This window comes from Nipponia nippon, unplaced genomic scaffold, assembly GCF_047370975.1.
Source record: "Nipponia nippon isolate SJK-2023a ecotype South Korea unplaced genomic scaffold, ASM4737097v1 scaffold_2, whole genome shotgun sequence".
Lineage (NCBI taxonomy): Eukaryota > Metazoa > Chordata > Aves > Pelecaniformes > Threskiornithidae > Nipponia > Nipponia nippon.
The window spans coordinates 56,397,865-56,411,354 of record NW_028262336.1 but is presented as its reverse complement, the minus strand read 5'-3'; the positions used below and the strand labels follow the sequence as shown (position 1 = coordinate 56,411,354).

Below are 13,490 nucleotides of genomic sequence, written 5' to 3'. Positions count from 1 at the left end.
ACTCTTCAGTTTGGCAACATAGGCTAACTGGATTACTGTTATCACTGTATCAAGCATATAGCACATCATAAAAATCTTACACAAAACAAACTTGAAAGCACTAGTGTGCTGTTTGCTTTCCCCAAATTGTGTACGAGGAGAAGTCAGAAGTTTTCAGTAAGAAGCTTTTGAATAATTGCGATGCCATTGCTAGTGAGGGGGGCGAAAGCACAAAAAGACCTGTGAGCCAAAGCAGCATCTCAAAGGTAAGCAGTGTTTCTCAAGGAAAACATAGTTCAGGGCAACAAACACATCAAAGTGAGCTGCTGTCTGCAATTCCTGTGCTGAAAACAAACACATTTGCAACGTCGAGTGACCAGTTCCTGGGCAGCGGCTGAGGCTGCTGCGTGTGGCCTGAACCAGAGCATCGCCTCTTTCTGCAGAAGGCAACAGCCACAGGGTGACAGATAGCAGGGACAAAGAGCCGGCTGTTTCCCGGAGGCGGCAGGCAACGTAGGCTCTCATGCTATGCAGCGAAGCGCTGCTGGTCAGGTTAAGGGGGAATTTCACAGAGGGAGCCAAGGCCACAGGGGACCTGCCAGGAGCCTGGGCTGACAGGGAAGCGAGCAAGCAGAGGCCTGGCAGGGCGGCGTGCAGCGTTCGCTCTCGGGCATCTCCCCTGTTTTGTTAGCTAATGCTGCCACAGGTAGGATGGATTTGGTGATCTCTTCTGAAATTACACTTCTAGATAAGAATAGAAGACCTTTTTTTATGAAAGAAGGCCAAATGGGTAAAGAATAAACACATTTTATTTCTTTTTTAAATTTTTATAAATTTATAAATTTAAGCAACAAGTTCCCTCACATCAGAAACCTTTAAACTTCTTTATTTTCATCTCAGTGAATACTATGCATTTTCATCCATAAATAATTTTTTTTAAAGTTATTTTCTGCAGTGTTTAGTATGTCTCCCAATTGTAATAGCAGTTTAGGCATTTGTACATAGTGCTTCAGGAAAGGATGTTCTCCTAGGTACTCTGAATAGCTGTTCTACCAAATAAATATTTCCATTAATGTATGTTTTTACCCCTACTTAATTATTATTCCTCTCTATTCTCCCAGTCCCATCTTTTCTTGGCACCCCAGATTCAGTCCAGTTCTTGCTAACAGGATTCTGGTTAGAAGGTGCTCTACATGTTTAGATTTTTTAAATTTAGTGGGATTTAAACCTATGGTTTAGTTTTGGATAAGGCATATTGTCCCAAATGGGGGTAAAAACCTGGTTGTTTACACACGAAGGGATGCACTTCATCGGTCCTGGGTTGCATCACCAGGCACTAGTGCTGCAGGCAGCACTGCAAGGTGCCTTTTCCCCTGTCTCCCACCTGTGACCAGAGCATTTGTGGCTTTGCAGCTTGCAAAATGGAGTGGTGGCAGGAGGAAACACGCAGCCCCAGCACCAGACTATTCTAGGTTAATGTGCTGGTGGGGAACCACTTGTTAACACAGCTGCTAGGAATACCTTTGCAGCACCTACCTTGCTTTATGCTAGAGGTGGGCAATCAGCCTAAAGACAGCTTCTGCTTTTAGCCCACCCAGCCACTCATTTTCAGTGAGCAGCTCAGCCTCACTGATTCCCATCACCCCCGTGAAGGTGTGGGGGGGGTCACTGCTTGCTGCTCCCCACCCCACAGCCTGCCATGACAGCAGCCGGAGGAGAGGGGTGGGAGGAATTTGGAGGCTGAATTTGGAGGCTGAAACCCACCTTCCTTGTGTAGATGCAGTGAAGGTCCCACCCTCCCTCCCTGGGTTTCCTCCCTCTGCGTTGTGCAGGGTTTCACTTTTTTGTCCCTCCTCCCAAGAGGACCCACTCTCCACCTCAGAAAAACTAATTTTGCACTTGCCATGGCTCCTGCTGTTGCAAAGTTAGTGAGGTGTGAAGTGAGTCTCGAACCAGCACGAGAGGAGGCAGGTAACAGTGCCTCCTGGTGACTTCTCCTGTGTTGCCAAGCTCCTGAAGCAATGAACGCAGGTGTCTTCAATTATTTGATGGGCACTGAAATCCTCCCGCAGGCTATATGCTGTCACACGCAAATATTACAGGCCTGATGGCAGCAGCCAAATGCCAGCTTGAAGCCCCGTCACCCTTCACTGAAGGCAAGGGAGCAGGTCACTGAGTGGGGCTCGCAGCTCCTTGACCGGCGGCAAGTGTGGGAGCATTTACTATAGCTGCAGTAAAATACACCCGTGAGTGAGCAAATGAATCTGAAGATGTTTGGAGGAAGGCCCCAGCATATTTTTGTAGCTCTGATGGACACACTGAAACCACCAATAGCTATCCCAGTTGAGGTGACCAACCTTCTGGACTGCTATGAGCCACTTCTTCTCATACATGACCTGGACTCCTTTGGGGAAGCTGGATCCAGTGGCAGAGAAACAAGCCTGTTTGGCTGACTGAGAGTAAAAATTCAGTCCAAAAGCATCTGCATCAGCATTTTCCTTGGTCCTCACTGACCAATTCAGCACTGAACAAACTCCTAAGAAGCAGCTAGGAGCCAAACGAGAAAAGGGACAATTAAAAAAAAAACAAAAAAAACCAAAAAATTACTTTCCAGGAACTCTTTGTTTCCTCTGTAAGTCTGGCACTATGGCTTTGTGAAAAGAAAAGGCCCCTGCTAGGACCCGAAGCAAACTTTCTCTGGGTTTCATTTCTTTTTCCCCATCTAATGTTGAAGTATCTTTAACCTTAACTTTAGGGCCTTGGTGGGAAATTCAAGGATTTTGATTTTGAACTTACAGTGGCAGCTAGAAGGCAGGTAGATTTTCAAGTCTCCGAGCACATGTAAGCCACCAGAAGATCAAAATATTTTGTGTTTCCCTGGTTCCCACAGCATGAACTAATTTGTACTGGATTTCCTACCCTGCAGATTCCTCCTGCTCCACCTCAGATATGAGGGATATTATTCACCTTCCTTGTCAACTCCCACACACATAGATGAGGGGCAGGCTCAGCTTTTATTAAGATGCAGTGGGCTGTTTGTAATTTCTGATTCTAGGAACATAGCTGCAAATGTGAGAGGCTGAGTCTTTAACGAGCCTGTGGCTGGGAATGATAAGGGATACTTCCTGTCGGTTCCAGCTCCATCTATTGTTTTTCATAACAATGGAGAAAAATGAAATGTGTTTTCTAAATCAGCAATTTTATGACACAGTTAGTTTGCATTCCCTAATGAGGAAGCATTAGGGAATACCAAAACTTATAAAGGAGAAAGAATTTGAGCAAACAGGATAAAAATTAAGGCTAGTAATTGCAGCTCATTGAGCTACACTGAATGCATCTAAATTTAATTGTTCGGAAGGCCAATTTTCTTCATCACACATGTAGAAGCTTTGATTGACACCACCTTCCTCCCCCATACAAAGGCATGCACCTTCATGAGCATGAAACCCTTGCTCCCATATGCAGCAAGATCCTCCTTCGCTGCAAAAGTCCCCAGCTCTCCGCTTTCAAGATGTCCCTTCCCTAACAGCAAACATCCTCCTGCTCCTGCCAGAACAAGGCAGGAGCAAACAATTGCTTTCCCAGGGAAGGGAAGCAGCAGGAGGGATGGCCAACCCAACCGCTATTCCAAGCGCCTGCAATGCTCCTCTGTTGTAACTTATACCAGGTCAGCTTCAGGAAAATCAAATTTGCTGATTTCAAAGTCTTTGCTCCTTATCCCCCCTCTCCCCAGCTTCTTTCCCTTCAGCAGGTTCTGGCTGGATGCAATGCGGGGTTCTGTCCCGGGAAATACATTTTCAAACTGCTGCAGGGCACACACTGCCCCACTGACCCAATGCAAAACCGAAGTGTGCCACTCCCAGGGCAGCTGAGACTGCAACTCGGGGAGCCTGAGAGGTCTTCAAGGACCTGTCCAGCCTCTGCTTTGACTGTCAGATGCAACGGAAACTAGGGAGCTTTGACCGCTGGCGGGGACCTGCCACCTCTTGGCCACAGCCCAGACACAGGCTAGCACTGAACTGCAGACGTGCAGGAGCAATTGCAACCCAAACACTTCCCTTGGCCTCCTCTTCACTGCCACCATTACTTTACTTGACTCGGACTTGGCCAGTTGTACAAGATGGTCAGATTAGCAATGAACGATTTATCTTAGGCTCAGCTATAGCTTGTAGCTACCTTCACCCTTGTCTTGTTACCTAAAATACCATTTTCCTTTTCATCTTCCATTACCTTGCCAGGCCAGATAAGCGTGACTTTAAAGCTCAAGTGCTAATCAACTGACATTGCAACAGTTTTGTGGATAAGAATCACATTAGCTGTGTAAAAGCTGCCGACCGTCGTTGGCTAGGTTTCTGTCCTTGAAGAGAGAGGCATGGCCCGGAGGGCGGTCTGTCCCATCTCTCTGAAATAGCTGTCCTGGAATAAAATGAAATCTCTTTCTAGAAGTGCCCATCTCATTACAAGATTAACCCAGACACCTATATTTTAGACTGTTTAATTTATATGAGCTGAATCCCATCTTTTGTGACTTACTCCAGAAAGGCAAGTCTTAACTCATTGGTTTTTTAATGAGTTAAACTCATTACTGCCATTGCTGAACATATATTCATCATGTAGCTTCCCCAAACTTGGTATACTCAGTATATGAAACTAAATTATTTTAGAGTTAAGCTTAGACGAAACCTGATAAGAGATGAGTATAAAAGTGATTTTCTTCCCCCTTCCTCCCCCCCATTTCTCATAAGGAGATATAACTATTTCATTTCTGTGGGTGTATAGGTTAGAATAATTGAAAACATGCATCCGAGTTAGTACCAGTTGGTGCAACTGATGCTCTAGCAGATTAAGTCCAGGGTATTGCTAGTTATGCCTACAGATCTTTCAAATTAAATGTGGCAGAATTCGAGCATGGGACCAGAAAGTAACACTGTATTTTTGTTCCTTAACACTTTTACCTGGACGTCCTACTACCAGTCTCATGCATCTAGAAATCCTAAATGTGAGAAATACTAAGAGTTTGTTTTAAAGATCAGATTATTTCTTAAATACTTCCTTTATGGGTTGTCATTCACTAAGATTCATGTCTTCAAACCTTTTTCTGCAACTATGGGGATGAAAAACTTAAGAGCAAAAAAAAAGGGGAAGAAGAAAATTCAAATTATAATTAAAAGGAAGCAATTAATGCAATTAAAAAAGGATCTGAGGTGATCTGGAGTTGAAACTAAACCAGTTCCATTTATCCACAAAAAAAATCCGTCCAGGGAAAAGAGAGAAATCCAGCACCACCAGCCATTTCGAATACGACCAGGTGGAAGAATCCCAGGCAGCTGCACTGACACAGGAGAAGTCACGCTGCTGGTACAAGATGTAGGTGAATCCTTCTCTGAAAGATATTGTTGCAGCTGCAGCATGGAGATACAGTCTGCTAGCTAAATGTTTCCAGATCAACAGGAAAAGCCAAAAGGAAGGCAAGCATTTTTTAAATGTAAAATGACATTTTTAAAAGTAGTTTGGAATGTCAAACTTGTGGAAACTAGGAGATAATAGCATGAAAATCACTCTCCCTCTGCACAAATGTTGTAAGAAAGTTTGCTCTTTAACTACATAACCATATTCCCCCTTTTCCTTTGTGCATCTGCCTCAGTCAGAGGGTGGCTATTGCTCGGCTACCTCAGCTTTACTTGCCTGTATGGATGTAAAGGACTACTAATGCCAATCATGCATGCTATAAAACCAGGTTTTGTTGATACTGCTCATCAAAGCAGGAGCTGGGTTTATGCACTCCCAGCCCCACAACGCCATTTCTTTTGTATCTGCACGTTAGCCTAGCCATAGTGCTGACTCAGTATTTATGGATAACCAGGCTCAAACATTTGCAAGAGGATAAGCCTGGAGTACACTTGACCTCACCTGTGCCCCATCCTTCTGAAACCCAGAGAAGGGAGGGACACTGGGATAAAGGCCTGGGGACTCGGCTACACCTGTGCCTGACCATGGGCTGGGGTGTGGGTGCATCTGGGCTCGAGCGCAAGTCTAGCTGTAGACAAAATGCAAAAAACTTGTCCAGCAACTGCCATCATGCATGTAGGATTTGAAAGCTGTAGTGATGTGTAGCTACCCACCAGGTGGTGCCATGTAAGCACAAGAGTTACCATCGCTAGTTTACAGTGGTACCTCCAGCAAGGGCCTTGTGCTCCTCCAGACTCTGTAGAAATCTGTTATTCCACATATAAGCACTCTTTTTTTGTTGTAGTAGAAATCAACCCTAGGAGATAATTCTTGCAACTTTGTTGTTACCCTGTTCTTTGGAGCTGTATTCTATTTTTCAAGAAACAATATAAACATGAAGGAAAGAACAAGAAAGAAATTATTGTTACAATTCACACATTTTTTGACACTGTCCCCGTTGACTTCTCCTTCCTTCAGTGTTGAAGAGTATGTATTCATTCCTGAGATAAAAGTTTCAGCTGATGTTTCAGTGTTGAAAAGATTGTGCTTATCAGCAATGAGCAGGAAAACTGATGTTATAATAGTAAAAAAGTTTTGGGTTTTGGTCAGCAGATATCAAGACTGACAGCACACAGCTTGGGATGGAAATATGTATATCTGCTGTCCTAGAGTGGGAGGTGAGCTCTGACATCCAGTAATACTCTCTCTTTCCACTTGTCCTCACAATTACTTTTACTAGCATGCCCTTTCCCCTATACATATCTTAACAATCTTTTTTAGACAGTAAAATACTTAAAAGAAGGTTATCTTCATCCCTTGGCCTTCCATTTCCTTCCTCAACTCCCTAAGAAGGACAGTTTACTCATCTATACCGAGCATTTGACTTCCTTTTGTCCCTTTTCCATTTGACTCATTCCTGCCAAGGTGTCTGACTTCCCCTTCTGGATAGAGCTCATTCGCAGGGCTGAGGAGCTGCAAGCAGCAGGAAAATCTGGCACTTTTGGAGGCAGGAGGTGAATAATGTAGTATAGGCAGAAGGTGAGAAGGGATGCTCCATACATCCCACTTTTGGGGGGCTCTTTGGGCTGTTTGGTGCTTTGATGCAAGTGAGAGGAAGAGAGTTGGGAAAAAATTGCTGAGCCCTGATAGCTTCGCCCAGGTAGCCCTGAAGTATAATTCAAAAAGCTTTAAAAAAATTATATGAAAAATCTTAAAGCCCAAGAAGCAATGGCCCACAATACAGTTATCAAAATTCAGTACTGTCCAATGAACAACTCCAAAGTGAGCCAGTCCTGTTCGCAAATGCTGCAAGGAATCGGTTCTCATGCAAGGTATTGGGATAACATGAATATAGCCATTTCAAAGTAGGCTCCTAAAATGCCCAGCTGAGGTGTGACAGAGTTTCTAGATGTTGGAAGCAAAACACCTGCACCTGCCTCAGAGCTCCTGGGACACGCTCCCAGGGCTGGGGCTCAGCACAGATGGCTTGGGGTCAGGTCAGAGGAGATCCTTGGATGAAGGTGTCAGAGACTTGAGAACAGAGGGGCAAGTGCCCTCGTCTCAGCTAGATGGAGGGCTGCCTCGGGTTGAGTGGGGTCATAGCAAGAGAGACAGTGCTGACTCAGTTTTGGATTCCCAAGACTGAGGCAGTGGCACCTGCTGAAAACCCCCGCTGTTCATTTCCAGGGAACTGCTGCTGAGACAGGACAGGAAGAACATGTTTAATGCCATGGCTTTGATGTATGACTGAAATGGCAAGTTTCTGACCCCCAAACAGAGGGTTGTAACTGAAAGCTCATTCCCATATTACTGTTCTTGTGACAGTAATAAAGACCTGAAACACCTCTGAAGAAAGGGACTTTTTTTTCTCTGGCTCGGACCAGGTGCTATAAGTCTTTTCATCTTAATAACAGCTTAATGCTGATTTTATGCTGAACTTTAAACTCATAAATACAACACAAGACAAAAAATAGTGTTTGTATTTCCTTTTGCTAGGCATTCCTCACTAGTAAGGACCATGAGCGGTTTTTCAGTTGTTTCACAAACAGATTTTGAAAAATGGACTTTGCATCATCTGCATGAGAAGGCAGAAAAAAAGGAAGCACTGAATTGCAAATTATTTGTTGCTTTCCTTTTCCCTTCCTTGTGTTTCAGCAATGGGGTCCTTGACCTCTGCAGCCAGCTCATGACTTGTCTATAAATTACAGCCAGGATCTTGATTTACTGCCAAGTCAGTTCAACATCCAACAGTTAAAAACTTCAAGCCATCCTTACCTCTGAGCAGCTTCACTGGCACAGAACCAGTTTCAAGCTGTTTCAAGCAAGGACACATAACAATTTGACAAGCTCACTGTTCAATCAATTTATTTAAGGCAGGATTTATTTCCTGCCATGTACATAGAAAAGGTAGTTTGCACCACACATACATGCATGAGGCAATAGAAAGCCAAGTCTATTGGCTTTCATTTTATGGCATGGCTGGGTCGCATTCTCAATCCATAAATGAAACTGCACTTACACTGCCAACAAAGTTCAGTTTTCTCCCTGTAGGAACTTACCAGAACGAAACACTGTTAATTTTTACTTCGTTGTGCCCAGCTGAAGCTAAACCCACCTCCCTGTATGGAACTGCCCAAAGTAAAAGCCATTTAAAAGGAGTCAGCCAGACTATACAGACCAGTTCCTCGACTCCATTAAGACTTTTATATTGAGATGGTTTTGGCAAGGCAGCTGTTATTGCACAGATTTAGTCCAAATCACATCTCTACACTTGCCTGTGAATGGTGAGGTAGTGATAAATAAATAAAAAAGAAAAAAGCTGCTCTGGTGAGAAGTGGAAAAGCTCTACATTGTTCAGATTAGACCTTTTACCTGTGTGAAACTTGAGCTACACCACTGCCTGGAAAGACACTTTAATATCTAAAACGAGTGATATGAAGCTCATTTGCACACTCGTGTCAGTAATATCCTTAGCAATATTTTTAGTGCACTGAAGTATCAAGCAGCACATTGAAACTTCATATTGAAACACAAATAAGTCCCGTTGTTATCAACTAACATTTCTGTTATGGTCTAACCACTGCCTGTAGAGAGAGATATTTTGAAATTATCTGCCTTTATCCCCTCCTGAGAGCAGTAAGTCCATACCACGCTAGAAAAAGTCATTAGCTTTGTGGCTGTATGAAGTAAATGCAAATAAGGATGATGTTCTCAACATTCAAGGATTTTACCTGCTCCAATCTATCCTACGTCATTACAGCTGTAGTCTCCTCTCTCTTCTCTACTGTGAAAGTTTTTTATGTTCTGTTCTGAAAAGTTCAGCCACAAGAGAACAATATGCTTCCTGAAAAAAACTTGTACAGAAATCAACTTTTTTTGTTCTAAGGAACAAAATGGAGAGTGGCAGAGCAAGCCTCCTTCCAGAGATGATCAGAAAGAGTTCTGAAGTTTCTGGGAAGTTCGTGCGCTTTCAAGATTTGGGTTTGGTCTGAGTCAGAGCAAAACTATACACAAAGACACTTTTTTTTTTTTTTTAATTTCTCACAAACCGAAGATTCCAAGAAATTATGATGTTTTCTCAGATGAAGCACACCTTGGGTGCTGCCCCTGTTCCAGGAGGTTGATGTTTCTGAAAGTTTCATGTTTATTTGGGGCAGCAAACCCTCAAGGATTTTACTGAGTTACTGATTATGCCCATTGCCTGCTGCACAGCCAAATACATTGAACCCTCTCCTCCCAGCACAGGCTCCTCAGGCCATGGCCACACTGGCCCCTGCCAGACCCTAAAGCTTTTTCACGCTGCTGGCCCCAGGCTCCTGGACCCTGAGAGATGCAGTTGGGACCCAGTGACTTTGTTGATAATGCAATATGTTTCCAGGAAGACACTTTAGGTAAAACAACAGCATTTCTCAGTGATATTCGCAGGAAAAATTCAGACCAGCTCTGCTGCTGAGCCCCCATTCTCAAAGGCCCTGAGTGCAGCCCTCAGCTTTGCCGCCCTTTCCCACTCCCTGGGGCCGGGCTGCCCCTGCTCAGGCCAGCCCTGCTGCAGCCCGGCTGGGTAACCTGGGATCACACCGCTGGGAAAGAGCCGGGGCAGAAAGAACTGGGAGTGTCACTGGAGCAGCTTTACGTCTCCCATTTTCTTGGGAACTGCATTTGTGACCAAATCCTCAGCCCTGGTCCTTGCCTGAGCTACAGCACAGTCTGTGCCCAGCCTCATACCTGCTGACCATCACCTACTGCACCCCACTGGATTTTGCACCTGCCCCATCACAGTGGCCTTGCCAGGCAGTTGCAGGGCTCAGGGCTGGCCCTGGTCACCATCCCCATCCCATCCCTGCTTCCTCGCTGCGTGCTGCTGGATGGACCCTGGTTGGGGAGGGCATTGCCCTGCCAGCCTTGGCTCCTGGCTTGTGCCTGTGGGGCAGCCTACCCTCACGGCCCCTGTGACATCCTTATGGGATGGTGAAAGCAAAAAGGGTGTTCTTCTGCTCACTCCTCAGCTACTCTAATTTGTGTACATACTTGGTTTTACAGGCTCCAGTAATTTCCTAAATAAAAGTCAGGGCACAAAAAAACTGAGAAAAAAATCAGAATACAGCTACTATGTGTGTGTGTGTGAAGATGCAAGCACTTGATCGAAAGAGCACAACTGAAGAGAAAAGGAAGTATTTTGGAGATTTCTCATTAGGAGTTATCCTTTCAGTAGACAGATAAAGGTATCAGGCTATGATGTTGAACTCCCTGGTTATGGCATCATACCAAACAGAAGTGGAGAGGAAAAGCTGTAAGACTTCAGACTCTGCTTTAATCCTTTAATGGGACTTTCTACAGAAGATATCAATTCCCTTACCTAACATGTCATCCTTCTCAAAAAAGTCATATAGAAACTGGTGAAAACTACTGTACTTTTCCAGTGGCTCCCTGGGGTTTATCCTAAGCAGTCAAGTAATTGCCCTACACTGAAAACAGTGGAGGGAAGACAGAAACCAGACTTTTTCCCACTAACTGTTCCAGAGGAAAAAAACAAAAACACCAAAAAACCCTCTTCTGTAATAGCCTTTCTCTGTGGAAAGAACCTTTTGCCTCATTATAGTTGACTGGCTCTACCTGAAATACTTGAAAAGCTCTATATATTGCCAACCTGAGTATTCTCAAGCTCTGAACGCAGTGAGTATTAATTTGATGACATCTTTACCAGCTTTGCACAAATGTGCAGATGCCTCTTCACAGTGTAAAGTCACAGATGTCTGTCCAGAACAGTGAAAGCTTTCTGCAGAAAAGTCCATTTTCTCCCCACCTTTACCAGCTGGCCACGGTGCATCAGCACCAGTCTGGGTCACCTTCCTCTGCTCCACTGTCCCTCCAGCATCCACATCTCGCCCACCTTCCCTCACTCTCACCACACCAGTTTCGCTTCCCCTCATGGCAGCTTGTTGAACACATGTGCATGTAGACAGACACGAACAGTCCCTCTCCCTGCAGGAAACCCATGAAGCACAAGTAAAATAAACTGAACAGCTATCTGACTTTTGGTTTTCGTTGTTACGCGTCCCCACCCTACTCACTTCTGCTGTTGCGGGCACCTTGCCCACGTTTCGCACTAGCAGGTCTTTGGAAAGGGATGCTGAGTAAAGTGTTTCTTTATGAAGCCTAAGTGACTTCAGAAGGCAAAATCTGACTTGGGCTCTTAAATTATGTAGGCAGTTCTGAAAACTTCAGCCTTTTCCTGAGATGGATATATGTATGTCAATTACTTGGCATCATAAAACACGAGCGGAAATACACAACTCAGCAAGAGCTAAATACATAGTTAGCTAAATAAATTAACTAGATCAGTAGTTATAACACTGAAACCCTGTTTTCAGAAAAGAGCTGTTGCCTTAAATAGGGAAGTTTTTCACACCTTTATTGAACCATGGTCAGGCCTAAATTCCATACAGACATTTTCAATAAAATGTGGCTTGTTATAGTACTCAGTTCAACACAGTGTTACATAATTATACAATGAACATAGCAAAACAAAAGCACATCACTTATAATTCATGGGACTTTGGGGAATTTATAAATCAAATATTCATCTGGGAGGTTTTACTCTTCTGGAATTTATTTCACTGACAGACAAACTAAAGGTAGACCAGAACCTGGTTTAGCCTTGTATAACTCAAATGACAACATAAGAAATTGCAATCACAGTTTCACAAAACAAATAGGGCTGGATGGTGTCTTACTTGTTCATATCCTTTCCTTATGGCAGAATCAATTCAATTTCTGACATGAAATGCTTATCTAACTTCTTCTTAGAAAGAATGATGGGGAGTAAAATTTCCTCAGATGGTTTGTTCAAGTGCCACCTTTAAACTAGAAAAAAGAAAAAATCTTCCAGATGTGACTCTTCTTTACTCAGTCTGGAGCCTGGGAGTCCTGCCTTACCCACCCTGAACACAAAGAATGAGCTCCTTCCTGCATAAGCCCTCCAAACACTCTTTTTCTCCAGACTAGACAAACTCAATCTCTTCAAACTACAAAACCTGAATAAATACTACCACAAATGAAACACTCTTGTCAGTCAAACTGTAAAGAGTTACTTCTGCTCCTAATGACTTCATAAATTCTTAATAAATAAATTATTTTCTTACCTGATTTTTTCACACACATTGAATTTCTTCAGTCTTTTCTCACTGAATGCATTTCTGCTGTAGGATGCCAATAAAAACATGTGTTATACTGTAACACCTACTTCCTCTTTTCATTTCTTTTAATCACTGACAAAGCTATTTTAGAATATTTGCTAAAAGGATACATATTTTTTTCCCCAATTCAAAAATCTATTTTTGGAAGATGCACCCGTTACTCATGGAGCGCTGTATGGCTGTTTCACTCACCTTGCATCACAAATGCTGGAGTCACCACCAGAGGTATTTTTCCAGAACGGGCATATGGTTTTGCAATGCTGACATTCCAATGTATATCCACCTTCTCTTTAAAGCAAGGAAAGCTGCAAAAAATTTCTTAAAACATTAAGTGCAATCCAAGAAGAAGATGAACACAAGTATGAGGGAAGCAATATGTTTGTCTCCATGTTACCAGCCTGATCTGTCTCTGTCATTCACCCATAAGATTAATTTTCCATAGTGGAAAAAATAGGTAACCTGTTTCAATAGTGCTACGTATTTGAGATTAGCCACATGAGGATGTCTTAAACTGTACCAAGCCTCATGCTCTGCAGCTGGTCAGACAGACGTCCAGTGCAAGGTGGCTCCAATATGACACAGAGCAGTGGTCTCCAAACTTATTTGATTATGCGCCCCTAACATTAAATAAATTTTGAGCACACACCCCCAATATATGTATCTTTATTTATAAATAAGTTATATATGTGTACTACTGTATTAATATATTATGCACATTATAAAATCTACAAAAATAGAAATTAAAAAGGATGAGATAAAGATGAAGTAAACACTATTTTAAAAACTTATATTTTTATTTCACTGATTAATGGTACAAAAATATTTTCTTCCTGCACCCCAGTAGATTGTCTTGCACACTCCTTGGGG

General features: G+C 43.3%; 1 protein-coding gene across 1 annotated transcript in view; it reads right to left on the bottom strand.

The window, feature by feature from the left end:
- The window catches only part of P2RY8 (P2Y receptor family member 8), a 57,834-nt gene extending 45,217 nt beyond the window's left edge, over positions 1–12,617 (bottom strand). The window contains exon 1 of the mRNA XM_087758899.1: positions 12,570–12,617. The gene's annotated coding sequence lies outside the window, so the exon portion shown is untranslated. The remainder of the gene's footprint in view (positions 1–12,569) is intronic.
- Between the last annotated feature and the right edge of the window lie 873 nt (positions 12,618–13,490).